Below are 23,564 nucleotides of genomic sequence, written 5' to 3'. Positions count from 1 at the left end.
GTTCCTGTAACAACAATTCATGGGTTGCCTCCCACGCAGCGCTTCTTTTTCGTCATTAGCTTGACGTTTCGTACCCTTCTCAAGTAGTCAACAAAATGGCACTAACCACTTCTCGGTTTGCCATGTCCCCATAGTAGTGCTTCAACCGCTGACCGTTAACCTTGAATGCTTGGTCCGGATCATTCTCAAAAATTTCCACCGCTCCATGTGGAAACACAGTTTTGACAATAAAAGGTCCAGACCACCTTGATTTCAACTTCCCAGGAAAAAGTCGGAGCCGAGAGTTGAATAAGAGAACTTGTTGCCCTGGCATAAATAACTTTGGATGTAGCTTCCTATCGTGCCACCTCTTCACCTTTTCCTTATACATTTTGTTATTTTCGTACGCTTGAAGTCGAAATTCATCAAGTTCATTAAGCTGAAGTATTCTTTTCTTACCAGCTGCATCTAAATCCAGGTTCAACTTCTTCAATGCCCAGTAGGCCTTATGCTCAAGCTCCGCAGGTAGATGACATCCTTTACCGTACACCAACTGAAACGGTGACATCCCAAGTGGAGTTTTGTATGCTGTTCTGTAAGCCCAAACAGCTTCATCGAGCTTTAAAGACCAATCCTTCCTTGACGGACAAACAACCTTCTCTAGAATGCGCTTTATCTCTCTGTTAAACACTTCCGCTTGACCATTTGTTTGCGGATGATAGGCAGTAGCTACTCGATGATTCACACTATAACGCTGCATCATAGAAGTGAACTTACGGTTGCAAAAATGCGATCCTTCATCACTTATGATTACCCGAGGTGTGCCAAACCTTGTGAAAATTTGCTTATGAAGAAAATTTAGCACTACCTTTGCATCATTTGTCGGTAAAGCTTTAACTTCGACCCATTTTGAGACATAATCGACTGCCAGCAAGATGTATTGATTATTGCAAGATGAGATAAAAGGCCCCATGAAATCGATTCCCCACACATCAAAGACCTCGACTTCAAGCATCACATTTAATGGCATTTCATCCTTCCTTGACAAATTTCCCACTCTTTGGCAACGATCACACCTTAAAACAAACTGATGAGCATCCTTGAACAAAGTAGGCCAGAAAAAACCTGCTTGCAGAATACGAGCTGCCGTCTTCTCACCGCCATAGTGTCCACCATAAACCGTGGAATGGCAGTCTCGTAATATCCCCTCCGTCTCACAAAACGGGATACATCTCCTGATGATCTGGTCAGCTCCCTGTCTAAACAAATATGGTTCATCCCACATATACCACTTCACCTTATGCAGAAACTTTTTCTTTTGAGCGGATGTCAAATTAGGAGGCATTATATTGCTGACGAGATAGTTTACAATATCTGCAAACCATGGTTCTTCCTCCTGAATTGCAAACAACTGCTCATCCGGAAAAGATTCATTGATTAACGTCCTATCTTATGAAGTAGAATCGGGATTCTCCAACCTAGAGAGATGGTCAGCTACTTGATTCTCGGTACCTTTTCTATCTTTGATCTCTAACTCAAATTCCTGAAGTAAAAGCACCCAACGAATGAGTCTCGGCTTTGAATCCTTCTTGGAAACCAGATAGCGAATAGCTGCATGATCAGTGAATACTGTTACTTTCGTACTAAGCAGATAAGATCGAAATTTCTCAAAACCAAAGACTATAGCCAAAAGCTCCTTCTCAGTAGTGGTGTAGTTCAATTGGGCACCATTTAAAGTCTTACTCGCATAGTAGACCACATGGAAGAGATTTTTCTTGCGCTGTCCCAGAACTGCACCTACCGCATAATCACTTGCATCACACATCATCTCAAACGGTTATGTCCAATCTGGTGCTATAATAACAGGTGCAGTGATCAAACTCTTCTTGAGAGTCTCGAATGCTGCCAAACATTCATCATCAAATTTGAAAGGAACATCTTTCTCAAGCAAATTGCACAACGGCTTAGATATCTTTGAAAAGTCCTTGATGAATCGCCGATAAAAACCCGCATGACCAAGAAAACTACGGATTCCTTTCACAGAATTAGGTGGGGGAAGATTTTCAATGACTCCCACCTTGGCCTTGTCCACCTCCAGACCCTTGCTAGAGACCTTATGTCCAAGGATAATGCCTTCACGCACCATAAAATGACATTTCTCCCAATTGAGCACCAAATTAGTTTCCACGCATCTTTTGAGTACGGCGCGCAGATTATTCAAACATTCATCATATGAGTGTCCAAAGACGGAGAAGTCATCCATGAACACTTCGACGTTATTTCCAATCATGTCAGAGAATATAGCCATCATACATCTCTGAAAGGTGGTCGGGGCGCCACATAACCCAAACGAAACTCTGCAAAAAGCAAACGTGCCAAATGGACAAGTGAAGGTAGTCTTTTCCTGATCCTCTGGTGCAATACAAATCTGATTATACCCAGAATAACCATCCAGAAGACAAAAATACTCATGACCCGCCAATCTGTCAAGCATCTGATCAATAAATGGAAGAGGGAAGTGATCCTTCCTTGTGGCTTTGTTCAATTTTCTATAATCCATGCATACTCTCCATCCTGTAACTGTTCGAGTAGGGATGAGCTCATTCTTTTCATTTGTGACCACAGTGATACCTCCCTTCTTAGGTACACATTGTACGGGGCTCACTCACGAGCTGTCAGAAATAGGATAAATGATGCCTGCATCTAGCCATTTCAGAATTTCTTTCTTCACCACCTCCTTCATGATGGGATTCAGTCTTCGCTGCTGTTCCACAGTTGGCTTACTACCTTCCTCTAGCAGAATTTTATGCATACAATATGAAGGACTTATCCCCTTGATGTCTGCTATGGTCCATCCTATAGCCGATTTGAATTCTCTCAAAATCCTTAAGAGCTTGTCTTCCTCACTACCTGAAAGGTCAGATGAAATAATAACAGGTAACGTAGATGAATCACCTAAAAAAGCATACCTCAAGTGCTCAGGTAATGGCTTGAGCTCCACGGTAGGTGCTTCCTCTATTGATGGTTTGAGCTTCCCTTCAGCGTTCTTAAGGTCAGAAGTACCAAGAGATTCAAATGGTATGTCCAGCTTTCGCTTCCAGGGAGAAGCGTTCAGATATTGTAATTGCTCGTTGCTATCTTCATCATCGCTGTCAAAATCCCCCACTAAGGCCTTTTTCAATGCATCAGACATTAGCATGTGATCGAGTTCCGAATTAACCGCAGAATCAATCACATCCAATTTTAAGCACTCCTCATCTTCTGTAGGGAATTTCATTGCCTTGAATACGTTGAAGGTCACATCCTGATCTTGGACCCGCATAGTAAGTTCCCCTTTTTGCACATCTATCAAGGTACGGCCAGTAGCCAAGAAAGGCCTTCCCAAGATTATGGGAATCTTCTTATCTTCCTCAAAATCCAGAATAACAAAATCTGCTGGAAAGAAGAGCTTATCCACCTTGACGAGCACATCCTCAACTATGCCCCTTGGGTAAGTAATGGAACGGTCAGCCAATTGTAGCGACATGTATGTGGGTTTTGGATCAGGCAGATCTAGCTTTTTAAAGATCGACAACGGCATCAGATTAATGCTTGCTCCCAAATCACAAAGGCACTTGTCAAAAGCCAGATTGCCAATGGTGCAAGGAATGGTGAAGCTTCCTGAATCTTTCAGTTTTGGTGGTAACTTTTGCTGCAGAACAGCGCTGCATTCTTCCGTGAGAGCAACGGTTTCAAGGTCATCCAGTTTCACCTTCCTTGAAAGAATAGTCTTCATAAACTTTGCATAACTGGGCATTTGTTCTAGAGCCTCAGCGAAAGGTATATTGATGTGAAGTTTCTTGAACACCTCCAGAAACTTCCCGAACTGTCTATCCAGCTTTTGTTGCTGCAATCTCTTAGGAAAAGGTGGTGGAGGATAGAGCTGTTTCTCCCCTGTATTAGCCTCAGGCAGAGTGTGTTCAACAGTAGTCTTCCTTGGTTCCGCCGCTTTCTCCTTTTGCTTAGATTCTTCACCTCTAATTTCAGCTTCTACTTCTTTTGCCTTTTCAGCATCAGCTACTTTTCCAGACCTTAAGGTAATAGCCTTGACTTGCTCTTTAGCTTCCTTCCTGCCTGGTACTTCCGTGTCACTGGGAAGAGTGCCAGGTTGACGATTGAGCACTGCATTGGCTAATTGACCGATTTGATTTTCCAAGGTCTTGATAGAAACCGCCTGACTCTTGCACAACAGCTTAAGTTCCTCAAAATCAGCACTAGTAGGTGCAGCTGCACTTCCCTGTTGAGGATATGATTGCCTTGTAGCATACTGCTGCGGTTGCTAGAATCCAGGTGGGTTAAACTGTTTACTCACTCCTTGCTGATATGGTGGCTGTATAGCATTCTGATTATTCCCCCAGCTGAAATTTGGATGATTTCTGTTGTTAGGATGATAGGTCGCTGGCACAGGCTGCTGTTGTAGCTGATAATTATTCACATACAGAACAGATTCGTTGACAAGAGAGCACTGATCCGTAGCATGAGAACCTGCACAAAGCTCACAAACCATAGCTATTTGATTAACTCCATACGTAGCCAGAGAATCAACCTTCATTGATAGCGCTTGGAGCTGGGCTGCAATAGAGGTGGCTGCATCAACTTCCAGAATACCTGCTACCTTGCCTGACGTCATCCTCTGAGTTGGGTTTTGATGCTCATTTGCAGCCATCGTCTCTATAAGATTATACGCCTCAGTATAGCTTTTAGCCCATAAGGCGCCTCCAGCTGCTGCATCAAGCATGGGCCGAGATTGGGCCCCCAAACCATTATAGAAACCAGTGATCACCATCCAATCCGGCATTCCATGATGTGGACATTTTCTCAACATTTCCTTGTAGCGTTCCCAAGCTTCGCACATAGATTCTGTAGGTTGTTGTGCAAACTGAGTAAGAGCACTCCTCATAGCAGCAGTCTTTGCCATCGGATAAAACTTCACCAGAAACTTTTGCGCAAGATCTTGCCACGTAGTGATGGACCCAGCTGGTTCAGAATGTAACCAGTCTTTAGCCTTGTCCCTCAGTGAGAATGGGAAAAGCCTCAACTTGATAGCCTCATCAGTCACGCCATTATACTTAAAAGTGCTGCAGATCTCGACAAAATTCCTTATGTGCATGTTGGGGTCTTCAGTTGCCGCTCCTCCAAAAGAAACAGAATTCTGCACCATCTGAATAGTGCCCGGCTTGATTTCAAAGGTGTTAGCTTGAATAGCCGGATGAAGGATGCTTGACTGAATGTCATCAATTTTAGGCCGAGAAAAATCCATAAGAGCTGGATCAGCTTGAACAATACGATCTCCCATATTTACTGGTTCTTTCTGCTCAGTTCCTGAATCCGAATCCTCAAAATCTAACTTCTCCGGAATATCAAGAACTTCGTCTGTCTCCTCAGCTGTATCTAAAGTCCTCTTGCGAGCACGAGAACGAGTTTGCATAAACGCTTGCTAAAGTACCTGAAACACAACCGGAAAAAATAAGTAACTACTACGTCCTAATCACTGAGTCCTAATGACCAATGATGGTAAGTACATAAACTAAACAAATACGCCGAGTCCCCGGCAGCGGCGCCAAAAACTTGTTAGGGCGAAAACACGCGCTAATATTCACGCAAGTATACGCGTTCGCAAGTAATATAGAATACTTTCTAGTTCGTTCCCTCAGAGACTCAGACTAAATTATTGTCTAATTAACTCACTCACCAATGTATGATTACTTCTCAATGTTAAGATACTAACACTTAAAATTGTTGATTAAATATTAACTATAATTAACTACTTAATTAATCACTTAACTAACACTTCAATTTATCAATAATAAAACACTCATGAGATCACAACTTCATTATTACTTCCTTCTATAACCATTGTTATTACCTTTAGCATGTGATAGTGATGATATTAATCGAATAACACGAAATTGATAAAAGCCAACTTTCATTGTACTAATACCATTCTACCAAGCATCCACAATTAAGATAGAAGTTGAATAGTCATCAATTATGTTGAGTTCCCATATGTCTACAGAAATTGACAACACAACGATTTAAGCATAAGTTATTCCTTTTGATTACATAGGGCAAATAAAACTGTTAGAGTTACCCACTAATCATGTACAACGTACATGAACCTATGCTAGCATGGCAAGTTCTAAATCTCAAGATCCACCGTCGCTTCACAAGAGATTAACACCCTATCTTATATGTTCGTGACGCACATAAGACGAATACGCACAACCAATACTAGATATCATGCAATCATCACACACTAAAGTACTAAACAATTAACTAAAGAATTCCATAATAAATCCGTTGCAACCCCATGATCACGATTAGCCCACAATAGCACTTATCGTCATCATGGGTTCATATGAAATCATGATAAACAAACACAAGAAAATAATAACTAAACTAATTATATTAAAACAGAGTACGTCACAAGAGTAAATAAGTTCAAAGTAAGAAAACTAGCATCCAACGTTACAACGAAACAAGAATCACAAGAAGATATGCTTCCTCTTCGTTGCGGTGTGCTAAATCGGTGTTCTTCCTTATCTCCTTCGCTCCTTGCGTAAAAACACAATCTTCTTCAATCCACACTTGTGAAAACGTCTCAAATCTACTTATATAATAGTCCCATAAAACTCAGATTACATAGAAGTGGAAACCAAACAGAAGTAGAAGTCCTAAAATAATTTGTCTTTTTTCCCGACCCTGCGCGGCCGCTCAGCCTAGCTGAGCGGGCGCTCAGCTTGCTGCGCGGCCGCTCAGCAATGCTGAGCGGGCGCTCAGCTTGCTGCGCGGCCGCTCAGCAATGCTGAGCGGGCGCTCAGACCTCTACTGGAAAAATTCTGATTTTTGCTCCGTTTCTTCGCCGTAATCTGCCCGTTTCTTTCCTCTTGCAATGGTGAACACATGCCAAGGCTTATTCTTGATGATTCCTCCCCTGAAATGCAACTAAAACCCTGAAATACATAAACACTAGAAAAACGCATCAAATACACAAAATACTTGATTCCAAGACACCAATTTAAGCCATTTTAAGACGCTCTAAGTGGTATAAAATGCCACTTATCACACCCCCAAACTTAAATCGATGCTTGTCCTCAAGCGTCACAGACTCAAAAACAAATAAAAACATGCATGAATGCAATCTATATGAAAATGCAGCGATCCCCCTTACTACAATTAATCAACCAAATTGCCACATCCCAATGAATGCAGTTAGACAATTAAAGATCAATAAACTCATGCAAACGGACATACAGCCAGAAACGTGGTGTGTGCAAATGCTTAACAGATATGCTTCGGAACTAGACCAATTACTATGACTAGACTATCCTCAAGGCAATCCTACGATTATACAAAGAATAAAAAATTCTAGGCACAATGTGATATACAACACTACAAGAACTCTGGAGCTTACTACAGAATCGTGCTTTTTATTTACAACTCAAATGCTCATTTGACCGTGCAATGAGTGAGGTCCACAAAAGACTTATACAATGGTATCCATGTAACGAGCGTTAGGTTAGCGGATCCCAGACTCTAAAATCCTTAGGTCACTAGGCACAAAGTCCCCTAAGAACTTAATAACTCGAATACCAAAGAGCCCACTCTTGATCAATTATGCAAATATTTTTTTTTAACTTCTGAGCAAGTGCGTTTCGCTCCATCTTGCTCAACCCTAGACTACTCGCACCATATGCGAGCCGGCTACTAGCCATTTGACGCCTAGCCACAACTAGCAACAACTTCCATATTTTTTTTTCTCCCAAATTTTTTCTTTTTCATGCCTTTATCACTAAGAACCTATAATTGAATTCTAAGCATAATAAGTAGATTGACCTTGAAAACAACCAAATCATAACAACAATCTAGCCCTTACGCATTCTCTAAGACTTAGTGGACTTACAATTGTTTCTAGCATGCATATCAACCTACACAACTTAATATCACTTTAATGTTATCACTACACTCGCATCATATCAGGCATTGAATAAGGGTAAGTCCTAAATCTCTCCAACATGAATAGAGTGATTTTCAGACTTACATATACCTTATTCTTTATAGTAAGTGAACCAAATATTATTTTGGACACTTGCTTACAATTGCCTTTTTTTGTGCTATCTATACCATTCAATAAATGTATGTCTGCTACTTTATGATTTAAAGTGGATATAATAAATCTAGGAAAGAAAATTTCCTTACCTCTAGCTGATAGGGGCATTGTTAGCCTGGTTGCAAGTTCTTCCAGGATCAATAGACCAACATTCAAGTGCCTGTTGTGGGAAATTGAGTACACCAGCTTTTGCACCACACTTGAAATGTTGTCATACCCTGTCTTCCTGCATGTGAAGGCCCTCACCACAGAATCAAAGAAAAAGGAGCACTCTTTCCTTAGATTTGTTCTGTTCAAGCTTGACAGGTTGATTCTCCTACCATAGTTGATGAAGTCCATAAACTCTATCAATTCATCAGGAGTTGGTACCTCCATTAGATTTTCAGTTGGCAGCCCCAAAGCTCTATTTACATCTTGTTCATTGAACTCTATTATCTGGCCTCCAATTGTGCATGTCACCACCATAGAGAGAGAGTTGTCATTCATATCAGTCCTCACTACTGCTTTAGTCCAGAATTCATGCAGAATATCCAGATACAGAACATGATTTGCAGTCAAAGCTCTTGCAAGATAAGATTCATCCAAAAGTTTCACAAACCCCTTGAAACTGTCAAGAGCTTGGTTAGCATCAGTAAAAGCGAGGTAGTTTGTTCCTTTCTTTGTAATTGAGGCTCTTACAATATTTAGTGCCATTGTTGATTGATGAGAATGAATGGGTAAGAATTTTTTTGGGAAAGGAGTGAAAATGAGAGAAAAATCGGTTTTTGCTTGAAGGGCTAGGTCACTTGAGATCTCGAATGTTGTAAGTATGTATATGTATCGAGATGTCTGGGTATTTATAGTAAAAGCAAATGACTTGTCGAGAACTCAAAAATAGACGTTTGGAATTAGTTTATCGAGAAGTCATTTTAAGAAATGAAAAACATATCGAGAAGTCATATTAAATTACTCTTATAGAGAACTAAAAATTGACTTATCGAGATGTCAAATAAGTACCCAATTTGTCCAAAAATGGACTGAATTAATTCCAACTTTTATTTGAATAAATTCAAAATAATATTAGAATAAATTGTCAAAAGTATGTTATCAAAATAATTTATTAAGTTAAATTATTTCAATTCTGAGTTATTGAGAAGTCTAAGAATTATACTTGTAGAGAACTCTGTGAATTAACACTACTAGAGAACTCTACAAGGACTTATCGATAAGTCATAACAAAGCTTATCGAGAAGTCACTCGAGAAGTCAGTGAATTGACTTATCGAGAACTCACTCGAGAAGTCTTAAAATGACTTGTCGATAAGTCAGTTAGACTTATCGAGAACTCAGTTCTCTATATACTTTTAAACAACTCAATTCTACCTTGTGTTAATTTTACATATTAAGAATGTGAATTAACAACTGAGCAGTTTACTTAGAATTTGAAAATTTTCAAGCTAAAATTTTTGTTTTGAAAAATAAATATGCAGAGATTTCTGAAATATTTATAATTCATATTTCAGTTAATTTCCAGTTAAATCAAATTAATTTTAATTTACTAGAAATTAATCTGTTGTAAAACATTAGCTGAGTTCTTGCCTTAGGATGAAGAAACAAGCATTCCAATTTCACCTACAAGTCTAGTGAAAGTTGCTTCATATAAAGGTTTAGTAAAGATATCAACCAATTGTTTTTCTGTTGGAATAAAAATGAGCTCAATGGTACCATTTGTAGCATGTTCCCTAATAAAATGGTACCTTACATCAATGTGCTTTGTTCTAGAATGATTAACTGGATTAGCCACTATAGATATAGCACTAGTATTGTCACACATGATAGGAATTTTGTGTAACACTAGGCCATAATCCATTAGCTGATTTCTAATCCAAAGCACTTAAGCACAACAACTTCCTGCAGCTATATATTCAGCCTCTGCTGTAGAAGTTGATACAGATTGTTGTTTCTTGCTATACCAGGATACAAGTCTTTGACCAAGAAATTAACAGCTTCCACTAGTACTCTTTCTGTCAACCTTGCATCCAGCAAAATCTGCATCTGTGTAGCCAACAGCTTCAAAACCAGTTCCCTTAGGATACCATAATCCCAAGTTTGGAGTCCCCTTCAAATATCTGAAAATCCTCTTCACAGCCATCAAATGTGATTCTTTTGGATTGGCTTGAAATCTTGCATAGAGATATGTTGCAAACATGATGTATGGTCTCCTTACAGTTAAGTAAAGCAATGATCCAATCATTCCTCTATAGCTTGAAAATCTACACTCTTGCCTTTTCTATCTTCATCCAACTTTGTTACTGTAGACATAGGTGTAGAAGCAGGTGAACAATCAACCATACCAAACTTTTTTAATAAGTCCTTGACATACTTAGATTGGCTGATGAAGATCCCATCACTTCTTTGACTGATTTGTAGTCCAAGAAAGTAACTTAATTCCCCCATCATACTTATTTCATATTCACTCTGCATAAGCTTAGAAAATCTTTGGCAAAGCTTTTCATTTGTAGAACCAAATATGATATCATCCACATAGATCTGAACTAGGATCATATCTTCCCCATATTTCTTGTAGAAGAGAGTCTTGTCTATAGTTCCTCTAGTAAAACCATGATTCAATAGGAATTCTGAGAATGTATCATACCAAGCTCTAGGTGCCTGCTTTAGTCCATATAGAGCCTTGAGTAACTTGTACATAAACTTTGGAAATTCTGGATCTTCAATGTCAGGTGGCTGTTGCACAAAAACTTCTTCTTCTAGCTCACCATTCAGGAAGGCACTCTTGACATCCATTTGATACACTTTAAAATATGAATGTGCAACAAATGCTAGGAAAATCCTTATTGCTTCAAGTCTTACAACTGGAACAAAAGTTTTATCATAATCAATTCCTTCTTCTTGTGAGTAGCCTTTTGCAACCGATCTTGCCTTGTTTCTGGTAACTATACCATTTTCATCCATTTTGTTCTTGAACACCCATTTTATTCCATTAATGCTTCTATTCTTTGGTGCGGGAACTAACTCCCAAACTTTGTTCCTTTCAAACTGATTAAGCTTCTCTTGCATAGCAGATATCCAATCAGGATCCATTAGAGCTTCTTCAGTTTTCTTGGGTTCTATCTGAAACAGAAAGCATGCATGTAGGCACTCATTAGCAGTTGCACTTCTAGTCCTCACACCAGTAGTAGGATCACCAATAATTGCTTCTCTAATGTGACTTCTATCCCACTTCCTTGTATGAGTTTGTTGACTTGTGCCTTCATCATTCTCTTCATTATTGGTATGACTGCTAGATCCTTCTTCTCTTTCTCCCCCTGAGTTTGTGCTATCAAATTCAGGTGTTTGAGATGAGCTTCCATTCCCATAATTTTCCTGTTTAGTAATCTCTTCATTTAACATTTATTGTGCATTGACTTCATCTTCACCATCAGAATCACTATCAATGTTGAGATTTTCAAATGCAAGGCCTTCAGCTTCATTTTCATCAAGGCATTCCAAGCGTGGACACTTGTCATCATCAAAAGTCACATCTGTGATTTTCATAACCTTCTTTTGATCTATCACATAGACCTTGTAGGCAGTTCTTTCCCATGAATATCCCAGAAAAATTGCTTCAAAAACTTTTGAGTCAAATTTTCCTACATATTCAGAGTTGTCTTTCAAAATGTAACACTTGCTCCCAAAAACATGAAGATGCTTTACAGTAGGCTTTCTCTCAGACATGATTGAGTAAGGTGATTTTCCATGTGCCTTGTTAATGAGGTATCAGTTCCGAGTGTAACATGCAGTGTTAATAGCCTCTTCCCAGAAACTTGCTGGCAACTTAGCATCTTGCAGCATTGTTCTAGCAGCTTCAACTAATGTTCTGTTCTATCTTTCAACTACTCCATTTTGTTGAGGTGTTCTAGCAGCTGAGAATTCTTGAACAATGCCCTTACTTTTGCAGAATTCACTCAATGTTGCATTTCTGAATTCTGTTCCATTATCACTTCTCAATCTTTTTACACCATTGTGATCCTCAGCCTGTTTTTCTATCTTCTTAATGTGCTCAATTATGATGTGCGGAGTTTCATCCTTAGAGTGCATGAACTCTACCCAAGTGTATCTTGAGAAATCATCCACCATCACAAGTGCATATTTGTTCCTTGAAATTGATAAGACATTTACTGGCCCAAACAAGTCCATGTGAATAAGTTGCAATGGTGCACTTATAGAATTCACAGTTTTTGACTTGTGACTTGATCTTTTCTTTTTTCCTTTCTGACAAGATTCACAGACTTCAAGTTGAGCAAATTCCAGTTTAGGCATGTCTCTTACTAACTCCTTTTTGACCAAGGTGTTAATTGCCTTGAAATTCAAGTGAGACAACTTCTTATGTCATAGCTTGCTTTGTTCTTCTGATGCTTTGGTATAGAAGCAACAAATTCCATCCTTATTTGTTGAATCCAAGTCTGCAACAAACAAGCTTCCTTTCCTTGCTCTTTTCAGAGCAACTTCACCAGTTTTCTTGCTGATAAAAGTGCATTCTTCTTTGTTGAATAAGACTTCAAAACCTTTGTCTGCAAATTGGCTAACACTGAGAAGATTCACTTCAAGACCATCTACCAGTGCTACATTATCAATGACAACACTTTCAGAAACAATCTTGCCATATCCCATTGTGAATCCTTTGTTGTTGTCTCCAAAGGTCACCAAAGGGCCAGCATTCTCCTCAAATTGTGATAGTAGGGCCCTATCACCTGTCATATATATGGAATAGCCACTGTCAATGATCCATATGACTTTCTTCACTTTGCCCCGCACACAATAAGTTTTAAGTGTGTTTAGCAACCCAAGCAGTGTTGGGTACTTTCTTCTCGTTAACTGATTTAGCAAAAGTAGAATGAGTTGTTTCAGATAAAATAGAATTCAATGACTGTTGTGCATTTTCCCTGTCTGATGTAGACCCAATTTTTGTTTCTTTAAGATCTACTCTCAGTTTGTGGCAACTCTTCATCACTTTCAAGTTGCAAGGGATACAGTCAAACTTGTCACAGAATGAGTAGGGATCATTTGCATCTGCTTCATTGTACTTGCATGCTCCTTCAGCTGACTTGCTTAAAACCTTTTTACAAAGGTGAGTTAGATGATTTACAGAGCCATATTTTTACATTTCTTTCTTGGAGCATCTGCAACATAAGCAAAATTATTGCTTTTGTTTATCCCAATTTTCCCATTTCTATTTTCTTCTTCTTTCTTGCATATTCAGTCTTGGTTTCTTTGACAGGTGTCTTGGAGCTTTGTTTATCCATGAGCTTCTCTTCAGCTTTGGAAGATGGAGTTGCTTCTGTATTTTTCTTCTCTTTATCTTCATCAGCAATTTCTTGCTTGATAATCAACTCTTCCTCACTGAAATTTACTTCACATGCCTTGAACATAGGTGAATCAACCTTTTTCAGGATGGTTGGAACATTTTCAGCTTCTGTTGCTTTCTCTTTGTCACCTATATTCTTCTTGTTGTTCAAGGCATCATAATCAAGACCAATGGAAATGTTTGCACATGACTTGTTTTTCTCATGGTACTGTCCAATTAAGTCAGATGCATTCTTGAAGGATTTCAATTTAGCTTCATTCTTTTCCAACTTCTCCTTAAGCACTGCTTCAATTTCACTTGCATACTTGAGCTTGTTCTTCAGATATGCATTTTCTTGTCCTACAGTTTCAAGATCTACGAACAATAATTCAGTTTCTTATTTCTCACTTTCAAGCTTCTCATTTATCTTTGTCAATCTGTTAACTTCTTCATTAGCAGCAACCATACTTGTATCAATATGAAACATTTTTGTGCTCATCTTTTCTACAATTTCCTTATATTGAATCACATTTAAATCAATGGTAGTGAGAGTTGGTACCTGTGATTTTGATAAGGATGATTCTCCTTGCTCCAAGGCCATTAAAGCATAGTTTCCAACTTCCTCATCTTCATCATTATCAGAGTCATCCCAACTTTTTCATCTGCAATATAAGCTTTACTTTGTTGTTTCTACAAAAGAGCTTCATACTTTGCTTCCAGTTCAAGATAAGCTTTTTCTTTCTTTGCTTTCTTGGTTTTCATGCATTCTGTAGCAAAATGGCCTAGTTCATCACAGTTGTAGCACCTTATCTTAGATTTGTCAACAGATCCAGTTTTGTAACCATTCTTGCTATCAGAAGTGTACTTCCTTTTTCCTTTTCGGCTGCTGTCTTTGTTGAAATACTGTCCTTTACCCTTGAAGTATCTTGGCTTCTTTACTCTAATGTTACAGAATTTTCTAGCCAAATAGGCCATTGAATGATCTAGCTCATCCAGTTCATCAAGAGTGTAGAACTCATCTTCTTCCAATTCCAGAATGACTTGTTCTTGTGAATTATTTGTTTTTTGCTCACTTGGTGAGACAACTGGAGTTTGAGATCTTGGCTCATCATTAGATGTTTGGCTTTCATTTACAATTAAAGCACTTGAGCCATCTACAACATGTCCTTGACCAGATCTCAATGATTTCATTTGAATCATTTCTAGTTCATATGTTTTAAGAATTCCATATAGAACTTCCAGTGTTATTATGCTCAAGTCTCTCCCTTCCCTGATTGCTGAGATTTTCTGTTCCAAATGATCAGGGAGAGTAAGCAAGAACTTTAAGTTCACTTCTTCAGCTTCATAGTATTTGTCATGGAGCTGCAAGTCATTTATCAGCTTATTGAATCTTTCAAACACATCAGTTATACTTTCTTTTGGCTTGGCCATGAAACCCTCATATTGTGAAATCAGTATCCTTCTTTGATTAGATCTAACTTCCTCAATTCCCTCACAGAGTATTTCAATATTTTCCCATATTTGCTTGGCAGTGTCACAGTTGACAATATTGTACATCACATTGTCAAGTGATTCTATCAATATCAATTGCAAGCCACTATCCAGGGAAACTTTCTCCTTTTCAGGCTCAATATACTCAGAAGGGTCTTTTGGAGCATAATGATCTGGAATGATCATATCACCATCTGTCGATTCTTCAACTCTAACCATAGGAGTGAAAGGCCCATTTTTGAGACTCTGAATATAGAGTGGATTGGCCATCCTGATAAACAGCAACATTTTCTTTTTCCAAAGAGTGTAGTTAGCTTTATCAAATGTAGGAATTTTTATTCTACTGATTTTATGTGTATTCATTCTTCCAAGGTCTTGAATCTGTTTACTTTCAGATTTTGCTATAATACCACTTGTTAGGAAATGAGTAACACACAGGGGGTGAATGTGTTTTACTGTTTTTATGCTTTCCTTTAGCTTTTTATGGTTGAACAAAATAAATTAAATCTTGTAGTGAAATGTGTTACTGCAGAAATTTAAACATACAATAATCAAGAACACAGATCTTTCAAAACTCACTTAATTTTATATTAAAATTAAGAATATTTTGCTACAAAATTTCTAGGCTCTTTGTTAATATAGAGCTTAAATTCTCCTTGAGAGTGTTACAAGATTTTTTATCTAAATTGTTTTAACTTACTAAAGGACCAGTATTAACTTTATAATTTAGCTAACTGCTGGTTTACACAGTGTGCAATAAGACATGCTATTAACTTTAGCAAACTGTCACTTGTCATTTCCATTTTAGGAAAAGTGTATCTTCTATTTCTGGCTTAGCATATCTTAGCATCTTGTGTTTACTTTGATTTTCCTTTGTCAGTTAATCTTCACCATTGATCTTGCACATCCTTCAAGCTGCTTTTTATAGACTTGCCAATCCAGCTGTTTGGATTTTTGTTGATTGTGAATCTTGGATATTGAACTGGTTTGCAAATTCTACTTTGTGATTTTACCTCGAGATCTCCATTTGGTCTATAGAGAATCTCGATAAGTATATTGGTTTATCGAGATCTCTAATACTCTATAGTTATTTTGACTTATAGAGGTCTCTGAATTATCTATAAGAGGTCTCTGAATTATCTATAAGAGAATTTGGCTTGTCGAGATCTCTAGTCTTCATATCTTCACTTTGACTTATTGATATCTTTGAGTTCTCTAGTGGTTTATTGACTTATCGATAACTCATATTTCTCTAGTCAAATTTGACTTGCCGATAACTCAGAGTTCTCTAGTGAATTTTGGCTTATCGATATCTCTGAGTTCTCTAGTGGAATTTGACTTATCGATAACTCAGAGGTCTCTAATGAATGTTGACTTGTCGATAACTCTGAGTTCTCTAGTGAAGAAATGACTTGTCGATATCTTCAATCTTCATGTCTTCAATTTGGCTTGTCAATATCTCTCTGTGAGTTCTCTATAAGCTTTTCTAACTTCTCGATAAGTCATTTGGAGTTCTCAAGTGACTTCTCTATACACTAAATCTGTGACTTGTAAGGATCTTTGACTTAGAATATTTTTATCCAAACAGACTTAGTCAACTCCAAGCTTCTTCATAATTCTTCCGAGACATGATCTTCTTGATCTTATTCCAGATAGAATCCTTATGCTTGATACTGTTTAAACAAAAAGACTCCACTATGCTCTTTTACATTTTTACAGACTTTAAATGTTACAAGTACAAATGCAAACTAAGATTACAATACAACTTACTTAGGGTTGTCAATTTGACTTAGTCTTGTTAAAGTACAGGCATGTCTTGCACAACATGGTTAGCATTTTGAAATTTTATAATATTAAAAATTTAGAATTTTGGGAGAATGAGAAGCTAAAGTTTTAATAACTTCGAACACATTTGTAGAAAAATCGACTATATAGCGATTGTCAGGTTTTTTATGTGACTTTTTCTATTTTTTCGAAAAATGAACAAATTTTGATTTTTTTTAAATCGAGTAGATTATGATGTAAATTCAAAATAAACTTAAATATGTTAGTTTAAATCGAAAATTGAATAAATTCATGAATTATGTGTACATCTAACATTATTGCATTTATCTCATAATTGTTGACTTATTTAATTTTTTGGGGTCAATTTGGTCAATTGACTAAAATATAGCATTTTATTTTCTTAAAATTTATGTATACCTTTTAACAATACTAGCTTAAACTCCGTGCGATTCATGTTAATATTTAGATATTTTTAAAATTTTATTTATCTAATCATATGATAATTTCAAGTTTAAATATTTTAAATAAATATATATTATAGATTCAAAATAAAATTTATAAAATAATTAGGAAAAAAATGTTTGTATTTTAGCAGGATAAACTTAGGATAATAAGGCTAATCATAATTTAGGAGAATAAGAAGACGGTGTATAGTAGTATAGTTGTATAACAATTTATCAATACTTTAGTTGATGTATAATATTATTATTTTTTATTTTTAATAACTAAAATAAGGGGATAACCGTGAACCAAATTATACCCAATTCTGGTTATTATAGTATAATATAAATTTAGTTTTAGCCCAGATGAGTACGAATTGGTTGTATTTAGTTTTAGCCTGAATGAGGATTATACATTATTATAAACCGTATTGGTAATCTTTATTATTGTGTTTTAGCCAGATAAAACAAATCAACTGACTATATTTAGTTTTTTTTATTTGCTATTTTAACCAGGATCATTGGTATATAATGTAGTTTAAACCCGTATGAATAGTGTATATTATTTTCTTTTATCCCCGACTATCATACTTACTAACCAATTATTCTAATTTTAATCTTATTTTAGATCGTTTCAATAGTATAATTTTTTTGACCTGGGTGATTATTATATTTTTTTTATCTAGCAAGAGACCATTATACATATTTAATTATTTTGTTTTAGACCGGCCCAGTAGCATAATTTTTTTGACCCGGGTCAATAGTAAATATTAATTTGTTTCGTCTAGAGACCATTATACATATTTAATTTTATTTATATTTATATAATTATATTGTGAGTTGTTAAGAAGCGTGTTTTATGTTAAATATAATTACAGATTTTGAGTTGCCAAAATAACGGTGATCAAGGACCAACAACCAAATTTTTAATGTTGATACACGAGTCTTCATTAATATTTTGATATTATTTAAAATTATAATAAATTTCTTTTAGTTAATATTAAATAATATATAATTGATGACATTTTGAACCATTAACCTTATTAGTATGTTTATAAATAATAATATTAATATTTCTTATTGGCGGGATTCAAACAATTGAATAATATATGAAACTTGAATAGCATATAAATAATATAAATATTTGTTGTTGGTGGGGTTCGAACTTGGAAGTTTGACTGCTTGAGTAGTGTAAAATAATAATATAATTTTTTGTTATTGGCGAGATTCGAACCTTGAAACTTTAGTATTGTATATTATTTTAGTATTTGGATCTAACGGTCCTCATCACTTGATTAAAAAGATCCTATGGTGCGATAACCAAACCAACCAAAAAAAGGCAGACCATGTAATATATAAGTAATGATGTCAAAGATCACTGAAGATAACAATATCATTAGTGTCCCTGATCAAAGTATGAAGCAAGACAAATGGACATCTGATCTAAGGAGGAGATTAATGAACTGTTATTTTTGATAATCAGCTAAGCTTGGGGTCAACCCTAAGTAAGTTGTGTTGTTATCTTAATCTGTATTTTGTACTTGTAACACTTAAAGTCTGTAAAAATGCAAAGGAGCAGACTGAAGTCTTTCTCCTTAAACAGTATCAAGCCTAAGGATTCTATCTGGAAGAAGATCAAGAAGATCATGCCTCAGAAGAATTTTGAAGAAGTTTGGAGTTGAATAAATCTGTTTGAAGAAAAATACTTTGAGTCAAGATTTCTACAAGTCACAGATTTAATGTTATGGAGAAGTCATTCGAGAACTCCAGAATGGTTTATCGAGAAGTCAGGAAAGCTATTAGAGAACTCAGAAAGATATCGACAAGCCAAATTGAAGACATGAAGATTGGAGACATCGACAAGTCATTTCTTCACTAGAGAACTCAGAGTTATCGACAAGTCTACATTCATTAGAGAACTCTGAATTATCGATAAGTCAAGTTCCACTAGAGAACTCAGAGATATCGATAAGTCAAAATTCACTCGAGAACTCAGAGATATCGACAAGTTAAAATTCACTAGAGGGCTCTGATATTTCGATAAGTTAATTTAACTAGAGAACTCTGAGAAATCGACAAGTCAAGAAGCCACTAGAGAACTAAGAGTTATCGATAAGTCAAAGTGAAGATGTGAAGACTAGAGATCTCGACAAGACAAAACTCTCTTATAGAGAACTGAAGACCTCTACAAGCCAAACTAAATATAGAGTACTAGAGATCTCGATAAGCCAATATACTTATCGAGATGTCAAGTATTCTATAGACCTAAACTGGAGATCTCGATGTACAATCTCAAAGTACAAGGTTGCAGATCAGTTCAATATCCAAGATAAACAAACAATCCAACAGCTGGATTGACAAGTCTATAAAAAGCAGCTTGAAGAATGTGCAAGATCAATGGTAAAGATTAACTGACAAATGACGATTATAGTGAACACGGGATGCTAAAGATATGCTAAGCCAGAAATGGAAGATCTGCTTTTCTATAAATAGAAATGACAAGTGACAATTTAGAAAAGCTAATAGCATGTCTTATTACACACTGTGTAAACCAGCAGTTAACTGAGTTATAAAGTTAACACTGGTCCTTAGTCAGTTGTAATAATTTAGATTAAATTTCTTGTAACACTCTCAAAGAGAAGCTAAGCTCTTTAACATCAGAGAGCCTGGAAATTTTGTAACAAAACATTCTTAATTTTAATAAAAAATTAAGTGAGTTTTGAAAAGATCTGTGTTCATTATTCTTGCATGTTTAAATTCCTGCAGTAACACATTTCTACAAGATTAAATTTACTTTGTTCAACCAAGCCAAAAACTTTCAAGAAAAGCTTAAAAACAGTAAAACACATTCACCCCCCCTGTGTGTTATTCATTTTCTAACATACCAGTATAGATAATTTTTATTAAATAAACACATATTGTAAAGTTTATTTATTTATTTTGTGTATTAGCGTGTACTTGATTATTTGTCATTGTTAATTAATTCTTATATATAAAATCGCAAATTTTAACAAGATGATTATTTGGAAACATATAACATAATTTACTAAATACATGTTATGTCTTAATTTATTTATATTTTTCGTATAATGGTTATCTTCATATGTTAAATATCTGTCAAAATTATTATCTAAATTACAACTTTAATTATTTAGAAATATATAACTAACTAAATCAATATATATGAACAGAAAAACATGACTAAAAAGTTTATTTCATGAATTGCAATAGGATACTGAAATTTTTCTCTTTAGCAACACACATATTAAGTTCTTCATTAAAAACTTAAATGACACAGTGTCATGGTGGTATTGTAGTGTCAGAACTAATCGGTAGACCGTGGTTCGATTCTCGCCAATAACAATTTTTTATTTAATTATGATAGACAAAGTGACAAATCCGTCATTTCACTATGAATAAAAATTCTCACTAATTTTATAGTCATGTTATGTTATTATATATAGAAGAGATTTTTTTAAAAAAAAATCATTTTTTTCTTAAATAATTTATAGTTTTAAATTTTAATTATGTGTGCTAAACAATTAATATTTACGATGATAAATACAAAACACTTTTTAATTTTATAAATATTCTAAAATATTAAATTACGAAAACATATCATTTTCGGTGTTTCAATTTTATTTCGCAGGAGCATGTACATAAATAAAAAAATAGAATTAGAAATATAATAATATATAATATTTCAACATTATCTTATATTTATAAAATAATTTTATTATATTATACTCCAAACCAAATCAAACCAAACGTATCCTGTATAGTCCGCTTAGAGCGGGGTCTGGGGAGGGTAAAATATACGCAGTCTTGCCCCTACCCTTAAAGTAGGGAGATTGTTTCCGTGAAAACCCTCGGCTTAGTGAATAGTACATAAAAAGTGCGTGATAACTGCGATACATGCCTTAGCCTGTGGCGTTATACACACGATACTAACCTCGAATTGAATACATCAACGCAAACAAAGAAACTTGTGAAATAGCGGATACTATGGGTGTCCGCGGTGCGTTGTGGCGCAATTTGGACCAAAGCCGCAAACCAAACTGCGGGTGCGGTTTGTCCAAATTTTCAAACCGCAACTACACCGCGTAAATCTTAAACCGTGCAAACCACACCACGAAAATGCGGTGTAGTGCGGTGCGGTGCGGTTTGAGCGGTTTGAGCGGTTTGAGCAGTTTGAGCAGTTTGAGCAGTTTAAACTATTTTAAATAAATATTAAATTTTAGTGCGGGCGGTTTAAAATTTTCAATACATCAATAAATGAATTAATAAATAAGTTCCAAGTTGATAATTTTACTTCAAAATACAATTTTAGTAAATCTAAACCATGAACTATAATTTCTATTTTTTTGGCATACATCAGATAAAATTTCAAATTATCTTAGTCATTGACAAAAAAAATAATAAAGGGTAGTATCCAACCATCCACTGTAAGCTGCAACATTACTATATAAATGCTATTATATATATTTATTTATATTATAAAGTGACAATAATATTATATATATTTATTATTATAAAGGTACAATAATATTATACATATATATATATTATAATAATATGCGGTGCAGTGCGGTTTGAACCACGAAAGTAAAGTCCCAAACCGTAACCCACCGCACTACGCGGTTTGACAAAAATACAAACCACGACCGCACCACGAAAAATTTAAACCACGTGGAGCTGTGCGGGGCGGTATGGGGCGGACTGTTTATGCGGTTTGTGCGGTTTGATGAACACCCCTAACAGATACAGATTGATGATGATGTCAATTTACTCATGCAATATAGAAAGCAATGAACGGACCCTTCAATAACCACGAGACTTAGCTTCTAATACCCTTATATGTCGTCTCGAAGCAGTCATGTCTAATATTATATCAACTATGAGATTTAAAGTCTCCATATCCAAGTTTAATTGGTCTTGCCAGGTCCTACGCGGTCTACCTCTCTTTCTCTTCCCCTTAATCGAAATACATTCAACTCGTCTAACCGAGGCTGAAATACATCTCATCCTAAGATGTCCATACCAACGTAAACGCCCCTCCCTTATTTTCTTAGAAATAGAATCAATACCAAGAACTATTCTGAAATCCTCATTTGATATATAGTCAAATATGGTGCAACCACAAATCCACCGCAACATACGCATTTCCACCGTTTCCAATCTACGCCCTTGAGCCTTTCTCAAAGGCCAATATTCAGACCCATATAATAATGACGGTCTAACGTTAATCTGTATAATTTACCCTTCAACGTCAAAGGTACACTCTTACCACACAAAACACCATTAGCCACCCTCCATTTAACCCAAAAATAGACATACATAATATTGATAGTTTAATAACCTTCCTTTATACAATGTGTAAAGTCGAGAGCATCATGTAGTAAAACACGTGTAATACCCCGACTTTTCGGAAAATATTTATACTTAAATATTCAGCTAAAACTCCAAATTAAATCCATAATAAGAATAAGTTTCTTGTTTTTCATAAAATTCTAAAATCCGAGACAGAAATAATATCATTTAAGCTGAAAATAAAGCAAATCCTAGGATACGCAGCTCCAATACAAACATAATCACTAAAATATTATTCCAAAGCAAGCTCAAATCAAGTCCACCTTTAAGATGTCCCAAAAGCTAAGCACCTGAAAATTTGTGAATAATGAGCCAAGAGCCCAGAAGAGAACAATTCTACATTTGTGGATCAAGTATCATAATTTTATAAAACAAAAATCATTTTCCGAAATCCATATGACATAAGATATAAAATTCCACAGCTCGCTAAGGCCACAAATTCCCGGTGACATAGTGTCAAAAGTTTATAATTTCTGTTAATAATGTGCCCCTTACTAAGGTATCATAGAGTATGCGCTCCCGAAGTCATTATAAGTAGCACTCCCTAGTAAGGTATCAAAGGCTAGTTCCAAAACTATACGCAATTACTAACTGGTTCATAAGTCAGAGCTCACTGGGAATTCTTATTTCTAAAACAGGGTACTTGATCCATAAATTTTAAAACAAAAGCAGTGCAAAAATATTTAAAAGATTTCAAAATAAAATAAAGTGTGAAGAGTTAACTTACCTTATATGCAAAAATGGTGATCCAAAATATTGCCAAACAAATCCTAAGTTTCAAATAATCAAACCAATTAAAATTAATAAATAATCCATATATAATGGTAGGGCGTAAACAATATTACTTCAATGTTTATATAGGCTATACAGTGCTAAACCATACTAGTTAACAAAGAACATATACCATTTTGATAATTCTGAACAATAAATAAGAAAAGAAAGTACTTAATACACTTTAGTACAAAATTATATTTTAGTAACATGCAATTTACAAAATCATATAATAGTTTGAAATTAAAAATCTATTA

The 23,564-nt window shown here is 35.8% G+C and overlaps 1 non-coding gene across 1 annotated transcript; it reads left to right on the top strand.

Moving 5' to 3' along the window:
* Positions 1 to 4,814: 4,814 nt before the first annotated feature.
* On the top strand, positions 4,815 to 4,921 carry LOC141709244 (small nucleolar RNA R71). Its single transcript, XR_012569832.1, has one exon. It is a non-coding gene; the product is annotated as a small nucleolar RNA R71 (small nucleolar RNA).
* The last annotated feature ends 18,643 nt before the right edge of the window (positions 4,922 to 23,564 follow it).

This window comes from Apium graveolens, chromosome 2 (assembly GCF_009905375.1).
Source record: "Apium graveolens cultivar Ventura chromosome 2, ASM990537v1, whole genome shotgun sequence".
In the NCBI taxonomy this organism is placed as follows: domain Eukaryota; kingdom Viridiplantae; phylum Streptophyta; class Magnoliopsida; order Apiales; family Apiaceae; genus Apium; species Apium graveolens.
Note: the sequence above shows the minus strand (reverse complement) of the source record. Positions and strands in the feature narration are given on the sequence as shown.